The sequence below is a fragment of the Phalacrocorax carbo genome, chromosome Z (genome assembly GCF_963921805.1).
Source record: "Phalacrocorax carbo chromosome Z, bPhaCar2.1, whole genome shotgun sequence".
Taxonomy (NCBI): domain Eukaryota; kingdom Metazoa; phylum Chordata; class Aves; order Suliformes; family Phalacrocoracidae; genus Phalacrocorax; species Phalacrocorax carbo.
In genome coordinates, this window is record NC_087548.1 from 8,585,994 (window position 1) to 8,598,994 (window position 13,001).

The window sequence follows — 13,001 nt, forward strand, 5'->3', positions numbered from 1 at the left end:
GATCATCTCGTCCAACCCCCTGCTTGAGCAGGCACACCCAGAGCAGGGGCACAGGGCCACGTCCAGGTGGGGTTTGAATGTCTCCAGGGAAGGAGACTCCACAGCCTCTCTGGGCAGCCTGTGACACTGCTCTGGCACCTGGAAGGTAATGAAGTTTTTCCTCATACTCAGGTGGAACTTCCTGTGTTCCAACATGTGCCCGTTACCCCTTGTCCTGTCATTGGGAACCACTGAAAAGAGTCCGGCTCCATCATCCTGACACCCACCCTTCAGATATTTATAGGTATTTATGAAATCCCCCCTCACTCTTCTCTTTTCCAGGCTGAACAATCCCAGGTCTCTCAGCCTGTCCTCACAAGGGAGATGCTCCAGTCCCCTGGTCATCTTTGTAGCTCTTCACTGGACTGTCTCCAGTGGTTCCCTGTCCTTCTTAAACCGGGGAGCCCAAAACTGGACACACCACTCCAGATGTGGTCTCACCAGGGCAGAGCAGAGGGGGAGGATAACCTCTCTTGACCTGCTGGCCACACACCTTTTAATGCAGGCCAGGACACCCTTGGCCTTCTTGGCCACAAGGGCACGGTGCTGGCTTATGATCAACCTGCTGTCCACCAGCACTCCCAGGTCCTTCTCAGCAGAGCCGCTTTCCAGTAGTTCAGCCCCCCAGCCTGTGCTGGTGCCTGGGGTTGTTCCTCCCCAGGTGCAGGACCTTGCACTTGCACTTGCACTATATCTCAGTCCTTCAAAAATCATCATTTGTAGGAGTGTTTCAGTTCAAACTAATATCTTTTTTCTAACACAGATAGCCTAAATTTTTATTTAGCAGACATGGTAATACTTAATTCCATTAAAAATGATGGATACAAGGACAAGTTTTTAAAAACTTATCAAAATTTTAGGTGTCTAGAGCTAAATTAACCACTTCTGGTGTAGTTACTGGATAGAAATAAAAAACTTCTAGGCTGTGATTAATTTCATGCTTAAATAGATCCTTAAAATGTCAGGCAAATGGTTCTCTGGTACAGCTTTTTTTTTATCTGTTGACTATAAAGGGAGGCAAAGATGACTGGTTCAGCTATATAACTCTAAAATTAAGTAAGATCAACCTCTCCCTGTGTGTCCAGCTCTTGAACATGCTATTTAAAATTTTAACTTCAGTCTGTGGAAAAACTTTCTATACTGGAACACACATTCTGAGAATATTCATTTTAGCAGTTGTTATGTTGGACACATAATGGGATTATTTGGGTGAACATAAATAAGGGTGGAAGAATCATGTTGTTTAGTCCAATAATACAACTGAACTTGGTAGAACAGAGCGTAAAGACATATGCAGTTTTTATTAGGAAATTAATCAACAGGGGATATTGATTTACAAACTAATAGATTCTGTTAGAATAGATTCTTCCAACTATAAAACTTTCAGTCTGGAGAATGTTATTTTGCTTTAAAACATCAAAATTAATCGTCCTCTGGTTATATTTTTAAAGGCTTTACCAGTACAGAGTAAAAGGAAGTTATATCATTTCAAGTTAATCCCTTGCCATTTCAAAAAAAAAAGAAGTAGAAAAGAAGCTCAAAAGAATCAGTCAGTTGCATGTATGGCAGATGCAGTGGATGTACCTCAGTCTATGAATAATGAGTTTTGTTGATAGTATACGCAAGATGGAAATTCTCTAAAGGTCATGACATATTTTGGACAATATATGAACTTAACTACTAGACAAGGCTCAAAAATTAGGGAACTCTCTGCTCATAAATTTGCTTGTATCAGACCCTGATGCACCTGTCCCAGAATTGGCAGAGATCAATGGAGACAGAAATGTTTGCACCAAGAGGATGCTAATCTCTGAGGACTGGCCTGGTTTTAAGGTTGTGAGAAATTCTGACTTCTTTTTTTTTTTGGGGGGGGGGAAGTCGGGGTGGAGGGGGGCTTTTTTGTTGTTTTTGTTTTGTTTTTAACCTAGCCTGACACCAGCAGATGACTAAAGCAGCACCTTGTCGAGGGAAGCTGTCTGGCTTAAATCACCCTTTGCTCTGTATCAGCAGTGGGGTGAAAACACCACTTAGAATGGAACTTAAAGGCCTGAGATTTTCACTCAAGTCCTGATGATGTCTGTAAAAGAGGGATATTCAAGAATGAATACAATTTGTATTATATGAAGTGCTGTAAGTGACTTTGGGCAGCTTTTCACTGTAAGTTCTCTGAGTCTTCATCAGAAGTCCATTGTAGCCAACTGAACATCTCCCCTTTTCTGTGATTTTTAGCTGGGCTTGTACTTGTCCAAAATGTCTGGCATGAGATTTATATTCTGAAATTGCAGTAAGTTCAGTCTGCAATCTTGACTAAATCTTGACATATTTTCTGTATTATTTGCCCGATTTCCTTTGACTTACATTGAGTTTAGATGAAGTAAAAACTCAGCAATAGCTTGTACAGCCTCCATCACATTTTGAATATTGGTGACCTCTTTCCATCAATAACTATATGGATACCAGTGCCTGCCAGTTCAGAAACCATTTATGAGCATAAATTTGCCAAAGCTATAAATAATCTGCTTCTAAAGAATCTGGGTAAGAATCAAGAAATTGAAAAGATATCTCTTATTTTGTTTTTTCTTGCTTACTTTCTCTGATTTTAAGCATATCAGAATATGCTGTCCATGTTAATCTGTCAACTGATGAATATTAACGGCGAGCTTTAAACACTCAAAGAATATATAACTAAAATAGGTTCTGATTTTTAAATCATTACTGGTTCATGTATAGCAAGTCCAAGGCTTAAATTATCTATTCATTTCATATCACTGGGGACAATAACTATTGGCAATCACTAGTTTGGGTGCTTTTTCTATCTCATTCAAATTGTACCACAAGGTGAGTTCTCAGCGATGAACTGAATTTCCCTGAAGTTCACAGAGCTTTCGTTATCAGCATCTCTCCCTAGCACACAGGGCCTCGCGTTGCTCACACAGACAGCACCAAAATGCACTGCAGAGCTTTTAATGCATTCTGAATAGCTCTTGTCATTCAGGATCCTTCATTTCATGTTTCAGATTTTCCCAGGGGGCTTTGATGTTAATCCATTTCACACTTCTAACACATCTGTTCTTCTTCTGGCTTTCTTATCTCTTCTGAGCATTCAAATAAAAAAAAAAAAAAAAAAGAGGAAAAAAGTTTTAGCTGTCATTGTGCAGTTTCTGAAGCAAGACTTTAATGATGAAGCATATTCTAGCTAACTTCATTGATACTTGGTTTTAGCCACACAAGGAGTTATGTATGCATAATATTTCCAAGGCTTTTTCCCCATTATTTTGAATTTCTCTTGACTCTATGCAATTAAGAAACAGCTGTCTGTCATAGTCCCTAGGAATATGACAGTGCGGTCCAGCGATTAATTTTTGTACATCATCAGTTTAATTTTATAGGAAGCCATCCCTCTCCAGTAACATTAATTAAGTAGTGACCAAAAAAACCTTGCATGTGTAGGTGTCAATATGAAGCAAAATGCTGAGCAAACACCTTGCAGCAGTCATTTCTGGTTCTAACAGCATTCACCAAAATTCAGTGTTCTGATCCTTGTTGTAAGATCTCAGACAAGTTACTTTTTCTTCCATCAGAATGCCAAGGTTTAAGTTTGAAATTAGTAGTGTTAATAAGGAACTCAGATAATTCATTATTGTTTTCCATCACACTAGAAGTGGGATTTATCTCACATAGCTATAATAACGATATGCATCTAGTCAAAACTGGATGCTCAGTCTCATTCCATAGTCAGTGGTGAAATACTAGAAGCTCTGGGTGTGATTCATCCCATCCTAAGACTGATGTCTAGATAGGTGGGATGAATCACCATCTCTAGGTGTCACTTTCCATTGAAACACAAAGTTTCTGGATGACAGCTTAAACTAAAAGTTTAACATTCAGATAGCTAAAGCTAAGTAAAAATAACCCTAACGTGATTTTGCTTTGGTTAATAAAAGAAAATGTCCTTAAATATTTCCTTTTTATCCTTTTCCCCCCCTATGCCTGGGTAAAGCATTAAGGCTATTAATTATCATCCTTATTTTAAATATGAAAATGCACTATTTCATGGTTAAACTTTACAGGAAATGTTCTATTGTACAGTCACACCTTATTTGAGGCATGTTTTGTGGTACTGACCAAAACTGGTTGCTTAACAAAGGCAGTAACTTAATAATGCTGGAAAAGAATTGTATTCAAAGCATTGCTATAGACAGGAGGTTACCTAATAACATTCTATTGTAGGTCTGTCACTGTCTATGAAAGACATGCATTATCATATAAATGAAAAGACTGCTTTTTTCCATCATCCATATCCTCACTCCCCCCCACAAAAAAAAAAAAAAAAAGAGGAAAAGAAAAACCTGTTCCGACGAAATTCAAGCAACATGAATTTATTTGCAAATTCTTACCAACTCTTGACAGTTCTGAAGTATTTTTAAGCCACTTCAGAATGTAAGTAAAAGTGAGGCAATCGTGACGTCTTATTACATAATGATCAATTAATATTAAAAAGCAAAGTGACCCAAATAACAGCCTGTAGATCCCAGATTTCCCATGGGACGATTGCTTCTAGCTTACTTCGTTGTCTGCTGCTGTCCCAGTGCTCCTGCTTAGCACAAGGGAGGCACTTAGCACCAGAACTGCTTGCCTTGACTGTATGAATAAAGCAGGATGTCCTCATTTGGCCATTGCAAATGGTGGTCTGCAAAGATGCTTGAGGCATTAAAGGTTATTTAGTCATTAAAAGTTTGTCATAAACAGAGAAGTCAAAGAATGTGTATGAACAGGGAGGTAACAGATCTGCCTAGAAAATCTGATTAAAATAACGGAATGTTATTCACATAATCAATCCTATTTTGTTCAAAAGAAATCAACTTCTGAGAAGTAATTACATTAAAGCAAAGAGAACTTTTTTATGATGGAACAATTATCTGTCAGAAATGCTGATTTTCCAAATGAAACACTACACCAACAGCAGTTTCACTGCTCTTTTCACCAAAAACCTGGTTGAGATTATTTCTGTGAAGTTTTGTATCATTAGAATTAAAGCATATGGTCAAAATGAAGCACTTTGTTTTATCAGAATTAAATGCTTTAATAAGGTCATGTTGATTTCTTTTTGTCAGATTTTTAATTTTGTGGATAATGTAGATGTTTGGATAGTTAATTCTGGTTTAGGAAAAAGAGACATTTCAAAACAAGTTATTTTCCTGGAGAAGAGAAATTTCAAGTTTCAGAGATGGTTGGATTACTCTTTTGTAACAGGGTTACAGACTTAGGCCTAGAATGCCTAACTTCCCAATGCTTAGGAAATTTTGGATAGCTTCCCCAAAATATTTTAAAGTCCATGTCAAAAAGTATTGAATAGGTAGAAAAACTGGGTTTTCTTCTCAAAGGGATGTTTTTGTCACTGATTGTTTTATTTCAAAGATGATTAGAAGGCATTAAATACATGTGTCTGTATATATATATATGTAAAATGCTAAAGATTGCAAAAAAGAAAGAAGAAAGAAAATAACAAAACATGTGGCAAAAACCAGTAGACTTAACGAGGAAGATGGTTTTTAATTTGTCATAAATAGTCAAAATCCTCCGTAGTTTTTTGATCAGATACTGAAGTAGTTTGAGAGTTACTGTTTAGATGGTTTGTCTGGTCCTTCATGAGGCCAATTGTAATAATTTTTCTTCATTTGCAACTGAACTCCTAGTTAAAATATAGTTCTTACCATACATTTCAGTGGTAAAGTCAGACAATGGGGAAACAGCAAGATGGAGTCTGTCAGAGAAGCCTGATTAGAAAGGAAAGGAGGGTAGCAGATAGTCAGCCATACCTCCCATCAGGTAAGCTGGTGACAAATGAGTGTTTCTAACTTCAGCTTGATCATGCAAACTGATTTGATATGAATGTTTCTGTACAAAAATGAAGTAGTCTGTGCTGATTTTTCCAATGAGAAATGAGGAATTTTTGACATTTTTCCTGATGTCTTTAAGGTGATAATTGCTTGCTACAGCTGTTAGATAACAGAGTTGCTAGTCAAGTGTCAGAAATGTCTAGTTTGAAGCTACGTTCTTCTGCTGTAGATTGTGTGTGTGGAGGGATCTTTAGCATTAAGTGTCTGAAGTGCTAGTCATTTTTCTTTAACATATGCCAAAGGACACTGGAATTCATTATGAACAAAAAAATGCCACAAAGACCAAAACTGTATTTTTCCAGTAGGGCTTCATAGTCATGTGGCTCACACTCTCCAGTTCTGTATTTGGTGCCTATGGTCTGTAAGTCTGCAGACTCATTGCCACTGCTTTTGAGTAGTTCCTATAAGCTGGGTACTGTCTTGCTTGAGTTGACTAGTTTATATTCTAGGAAACAGCCGGGGTTTTCAGTTGTAGTGGACAACCATTCCAACCGTCCCTCATCACGCAGTTCTGGAAGGTTTTCCCACTCCTGCTTCCCCACACTACTTCCTATTTCAATTATGTATGACTGGAGAATATGACTGAACTTACTTAAAGGCTTATGAGATACCTGTCATTTTTACTACTTCCAGTTAATTCACAGAATCACAGAATGGCTACAGAATGGCTGAAAAATTCAATTACTATTAAAAACAAAGACAAAACCAAAAACCACTTCTCATACATATATTTTGTCCCAGAGTGGGAAAAAAAGAAGAAAGAAAAAAAACCCAAACAAAACAACAAAGAAGAATGGATAGCATATCTGTGTTACAAAAAAATTTGAAGCTTCTAAAACTGCCTGTTATTTGAAGAATAGTGATGCCTAATGTACCTCAGCAATGCTGTCAGCCTCTTTCGACTTTATTTGAAACTGAAGGTACATACCATTTCTCAAAAGTCATCAGATTTCAAAGATCTTAACTCAGTTACTGAAATTACCAAGTTACCAGTTAGCCATGCGTTGAACACAGGATGATGACCTAATTTTCTGAGGATGTTAAGTGTTTTCCCAGCCTGGGAAATTATGTTCTTTTCTAGGACGTAAATTGTGCAGACTTTATAGTCTAAATTGAATTTTAATCTCTTCAAACCAGATAGACAGAACAGAAGATCTTTTAGGTAATTTTGATTTTAGACCCCTTCCCATGCTAACTGCATACTACTCACTACCCTCAGACGTGGGACTTGATGGTGATCTGTGTGTTGGAAATCATCTGAGAACACACTCACACATGCACACACTTATAAAGAAAAGAAAACAAAAAACCTTCCCGATGCAAACCAGTCCTTCCAGATGAGGGGGTTCTTCCTTAGGTCAGGGACCCTGCAGACAGGGGAAATGTGTGGCTGAACTCAATTTAAAGGCAACCAGCTCCGGAGTTTAAGAAAGCTGTAAGAGCAGAAAAGCTGGCGCAAAGGGTACAACTGCCACTGGATGCTGGGAAGAGAGGTTTCAAAAACATTGTGAAGGTAAAGGTTGTAGAGAGGAGGAGAATGATAGAGGCATATGTTTTAAAAGGACATTTTATCCTTTGAAAACCTGTTTGCTTTGGTCTGTTGCTAAAAAATTAGGACAAGGATTATTGTCCTATTCATTTCACCCTGTTTCATGGAACATTGTCCTATAAAAATAAGTTACTGTTATTATCATGATAAATAAAGGACAGATCTGAGCAGCACTATAAATTTTGGTAGTTTTAGATCTATTACATGAATTTAAATGGATGTTTTTGTCACGGTTATCTATTCCCTTGACCACTCTTTTCAAAGAATTAAGAGTACAGAATTTTAATATTCAAATAAACTGCATTTTGCAGCATCATTTCTTCAGTATTTGGAAATGCAATGGTGCTAATAATAATGATCATGCCAAAATATAAACACTCGCTATAAATAATTGTTACTAGACACAAGCAGAACATAGAACTTAGATCTTTTCCTAATCAAGCTCTTTTATCCTTGTTCAGTGAGCTGTTGGGCTAGGGTGAGGATGAAGACCTTGAAAATTCTGATTTTCCAAATGATACAATGTTGCAAAGGCCTAGAAATAAACCAGGAATCAAAGAAATACATCTGCAAAATTGCTTCAATATTGGGAAGAATTAAAAACACAGACTGGAAACAACATTTTGAGAAATACTTCAGAAATTATACTGACCACACCAAGACGAGGAAGAACACATAGCACTGTTATTTAGAATGAGTGAAAACCTCAGGACAGAGCTACACAGATCTCTGGGGATAACGGAAAGCATATTAGGCATATTCTGCAATGGAATAAGGACAGAATATAATGGAAAAATCATAGTCATGGGTCAGAGGATCACTACTCCATTTCACAGGTCTCTGATATTTCTGTGTCATACAGAGACTTTTAAATTACTTCCTGTTTACCAGAATCTAGGATAAAAAGGAGGAATATTTTTCAACAGTGTCGCATAAGTTCCATGTCAAGATGTGTAAGATAAAATACCAAACCAAAACAGTTGCTTATATGACTCATAGCTATCGCAGCACTCCTGTAGCCATGGCATGTTCTACAAGTTACTGCCTTCCAGTGACAAGGCTTTCTTAAGGACAGTCTTTAGCCACCCTGGCATGCACTTCCAAAATTACTTCAGAGAAGTGAAACAAAAAATGGAATAAAATCCAGAAGGGTAACTGATAACTGTTCAGAGGGGAAACAGTGGTTTGGTCTGTTTAGATTTGACTGTCATCCAAGATAGTATTGTGGAGGAGAAATAGGAAAGTTTGCTGGGAATATTTTGAAACAACATGGATATATTTTATTTATTTTTAAAGGAAAGAGGGGCCATAGTGGAAATAGTTGGATTTGGCAAACAAATGTAGACTCATCCAAACCAGTAGCTTCAGAGGTGAGAAGTTTATTTTTCCTGCAACTTACACTATTAAAGACTTTGTGAGTCTTAAAGCAATATTCTTGTCAAAACCAAAAGAAAAAGCAACCACACAGTCCAAGACAGACAAGACTCCTCACTAGGTCATTCATCTAAATTCAATTTATTGCTCTGTTCTCATGGAGTGTCAAAACCACTCACATGTTGTTAATGTTCAGGTGTATCTTTCAGACTTACATTTATAGCTATTCACTCTTTTCAACAAGTGTTCACTAGAAGAGGTTCTTGTATTTGGACCCTCCGCAGCAGAAGTCAGCTCAACTACTTTCATGCTCTACTCCAGTGAAGGATGGAAGGAGCTGCAGGAGAAAAATACTTTTTGAAATCATAAAGTATTTTGTAGATGGGAACACCGTTTCTTACCTAACTCCTGTTAAAACAGATGCCTAATGTTGTAGGATCCTTTCCCCTTTTCATCCTCACGACTCAATTTCAATTCTATGCAAAACTCTGTGTTGTGAGGAGAATTAAGAACCTGGTCTAAATTAGCTGTATTTTAAGCTGGAAGTTGAACCAGATGACCTCCAAAAGTCCTTTCCAACCAAAATTATTGTGTTCCTAAGGCTACTGATCAATAGCACTTTTCACAGGTTGTCAAAAAGGGAAAAAAAAGAGATATCTAGACTTAAACAGTGATATCTGGTACATGCAGCCAGTTTTGAATCCAAATATACTTAATGCTCAATTATGTAAAGTCATAATGGTGTGGGGAGGTAACCCAGTGCCATGGTTTAGCCCCAGGCAACAACCAAGCACCATGCAGCCGCTCACTCACTCCTTCCACCCCAGTTAGATAGGCGAGACAATAAAGGGCAAAAGTAAGAAAACTCATGAGCTGAGATAAGAACAGCATATTAAATAAAATAATAATAGCAATAGCAATACTGATAGTAATAGTAAAATGAAAAGGAAAACAGCAATGCTGCTTCCCCCAGCCAACTCCCACCGGTTAATATACTGGGCATGATGTCACGTGATATGGAATATCCCTTTGGCCAGTCTGGATCAGCTGCCTTGGCTGTGCCCCCTCCCCTCCCGTCTTCTTGTGCACCCAGCTGTGTTTCCACCCCTGGGGCAGTTGATTCCAGGTGAACACCCCTCCAAGTGAAAGCAAACTGTGGCCTGCACTCTGCTGCCAGCGGGATTGAGAAGAATGCGTTAGCAATATCAATTGTGGCATACCACTCGGCTGCCTTGGACTCCAGTTCGTATGGAAGTTCTAGCATGTCTGGCACAGCAGCACTCAACGGTGGAGCGACTTCATTCAGGCCACGATAGTCTGCTCTTGGTCTCCATTAGATTTCTGCACTGGCCATATGCGACTGTTAAAAGGTGAGTGGATCTTACTGATGACTCCTTGGCTCTTCAGTCAAATGAGTTCATGGATGGGAATCAGGGAGTCTCGGTTTGTGTGATATTGCTACCGATGCACTGTTGTGGTGGTAATTGGCACTTATTGTTCTTTGACCTTCAGCAAACCCACAACAGAAGGGTCCTTCAAGAGGCCAGGCAAGATAGACAGCTGTTTAATTCCCTCCGTCTCCAAGACAGCTACACCAAAAGCCCACCTGTACCCTTTTGGGTCCTTGAAATACCCTCTCCTGAGGCAGTCTATGCCAAGGATACATGGAGCCTCGGGGCCAGTCACAATGGGGTGCTTTTGCCACTCATTCCCAGTTAGGCTCACTTCGGCCTCCGATACAGTTAGCTCTTGGGATCCCCCTGTCACTCCAGCAATGCTGATGGGTTCTGCCCCATATAGTTTGATGGCATTAAGGTGCACTGTGCGCCGGTGTCCCCTAAAGCTTTATACCCCTGTGTGTCGGATGTGCCAGGCCATCGGATCCACACAGTCCAGTAAACCCTGTTGTTCCTTTCCACTACCTGGCTGGAGGCAGGGCCCCTCTAGTCCTGGTCATAGTACCTGTTACTCACCTCTTGTAAATGTGAAACAAAAATGTCTCTATTAAATTCAGAAATATAATCAGTCCTTCTAGTCCTCTGTCTGGGGACCTGCTCACTGGAAATTGGAGCACCAGCTTTCCTGGAAGAACCTTCCTGAGTGAGTGTTTTTCCTTGCAACTCACATACCCATGCCTGCAGGGTCGAGGTAGGTTTTCCATCCCACTTCTTTATGTCCTCTCCATGGTCACACAGATAAAACCATAGGGTGCCCAGTGGCGTGTATCCTCTCCTTTGAGCAAAAAGGTGCTTACTCCTAATGGCTGAGATACTGGCTACAGAGATGGAGAGCATGACATATCTTCTTTTTGTTGCTGGAACTCCCAGAACTCTTCCAGAAGTGAAGTTCCAAAACACTGGAGATGCCCACTGTCCTAGGCCCATACTATCCCACATACGCTGCCACCCGTAACTATTGAGCCTTGAGGCAGATCTCTGGATGATATTCTTAAATTGCTTATTAACCTTAGACAAAACCGAAACAACATTCCCAAGAAATACCAACAGACCTATGCTAACAACCCAAGGACGTTCAAGATGCTGAAAAGTTATTGTAATGAAGGAGATATCATAGAAGAATGTAGCAAAGGTGGTATATTTCCTTCATAAAAAACACTCTCAGAGGAGGAGGTAGAGTTGCTAATTGTCTCCATGAGGTGGAACCTGAAGTACCAGATAAAGCTCAAGCCCAGTGTTTTAATAACAACTGTCCCAGGCAAAATCATTGCTAATCACTGCGGAGCACAGGAAACTACAAAAACCAACACCAATCTTTAACATGTACGACAAAAACAAGAACATGGTACAGATCAAATAAACTGATATTGAGAACAGATGAATCAATGCTGTGACCAGTAACTGTTATGTCTCAAACCCTGCGTGCCCCATGTTGGGGGCCAAAAAAAAGACTGTTGTGATTTAGCCTCAGTCAGCAACTAAGCACCATGCAGCCGCTCGCTCACCCCGTACCACAGTGGGGTGGGGGAGAGAATTGGAAGGGCCTTACTTACTTACTTACTTACAAAAGTAAGAAAACTTAGGGGTTGAAATAAGAACAGCATATTAATTAAAATAAAATAAATAAAATAATAAAATAAAATAAAATAAAATAAAATAAAATAAAATAAAATAAAATAAAATAAAATAAAATAAAATAAAATAAAATAAAATAAAATAAAATAAAATAAAATAAAATAAAATAAAATAAAATAAAATAAAATAATAAAATAAAATAAAATAAAATAAAATAAAATAAAATAAAATAAAATAAAATAAAATAAAATAAAATAAAATAAAATAAAATAAAATAAAATAAAAAATAGCAATAGCAATAGCAATATAATGAAAAGGAAAACAAGGCAGACAGAGAGAGGTGAAACTTGCAGGGTGGAACAGCAAAAAAGTGGTGCAAATGCTTACCACCCACCAATAAACACTGCCAGTCCCCAGGCCAGATCACTTCTCCCTGGCCAGCTCCCCCAAGTTAACATGCTGGGCATGATGTCATATGATATGGAATATCCCTTTGGCCAGTTTGGATCAGCTGCCTTGGCTGTGCCCCCTCCCCTCCTGCTTCTTGTGCCCCCGGTAGAGCATGGGAGGCTGGAAAAGTCCTTGACTGGTGTAAGCACTACTTAGCAACAACTAAAACATCAGCGTGTTTTCAACATTATTCTCATTCTAAATCCAAAACACAGCACTGCACCAGCTACTATAAATAAAATTAACTCTGTCCCAGCAGAAACCAGGACACCCAGAAAAGATGAAATACATATAACTGAGATTATAGGAATGTAAGTAACACATTCACCTTTGAAAATTAGATAAACAGAGCTGGAGACAGCTTTAAATAGAACCAAGAGGTGCAAGTAGTGTATTTGAACGATAGCTGGCCTGCATAACAAACGGCCTTCACTGAACGATCCAATGCTGTGCATGTAAGTGGACAGAAAGTTGGAAGACTTGCTTAAAGTATGCCTGAATGAAAAAGAAATAACATAATCACTACTACTTTAGATTTTTATTTGGGGATAGTTTTGGGAGTGAGGGGACCTTTTTTCTTCCTTTTCATTTTGGAAACCTGTTCTTTCATTACTGTAGCTTATTTTGTTCATTAAATCAGTAGAAGTTATGCTGACA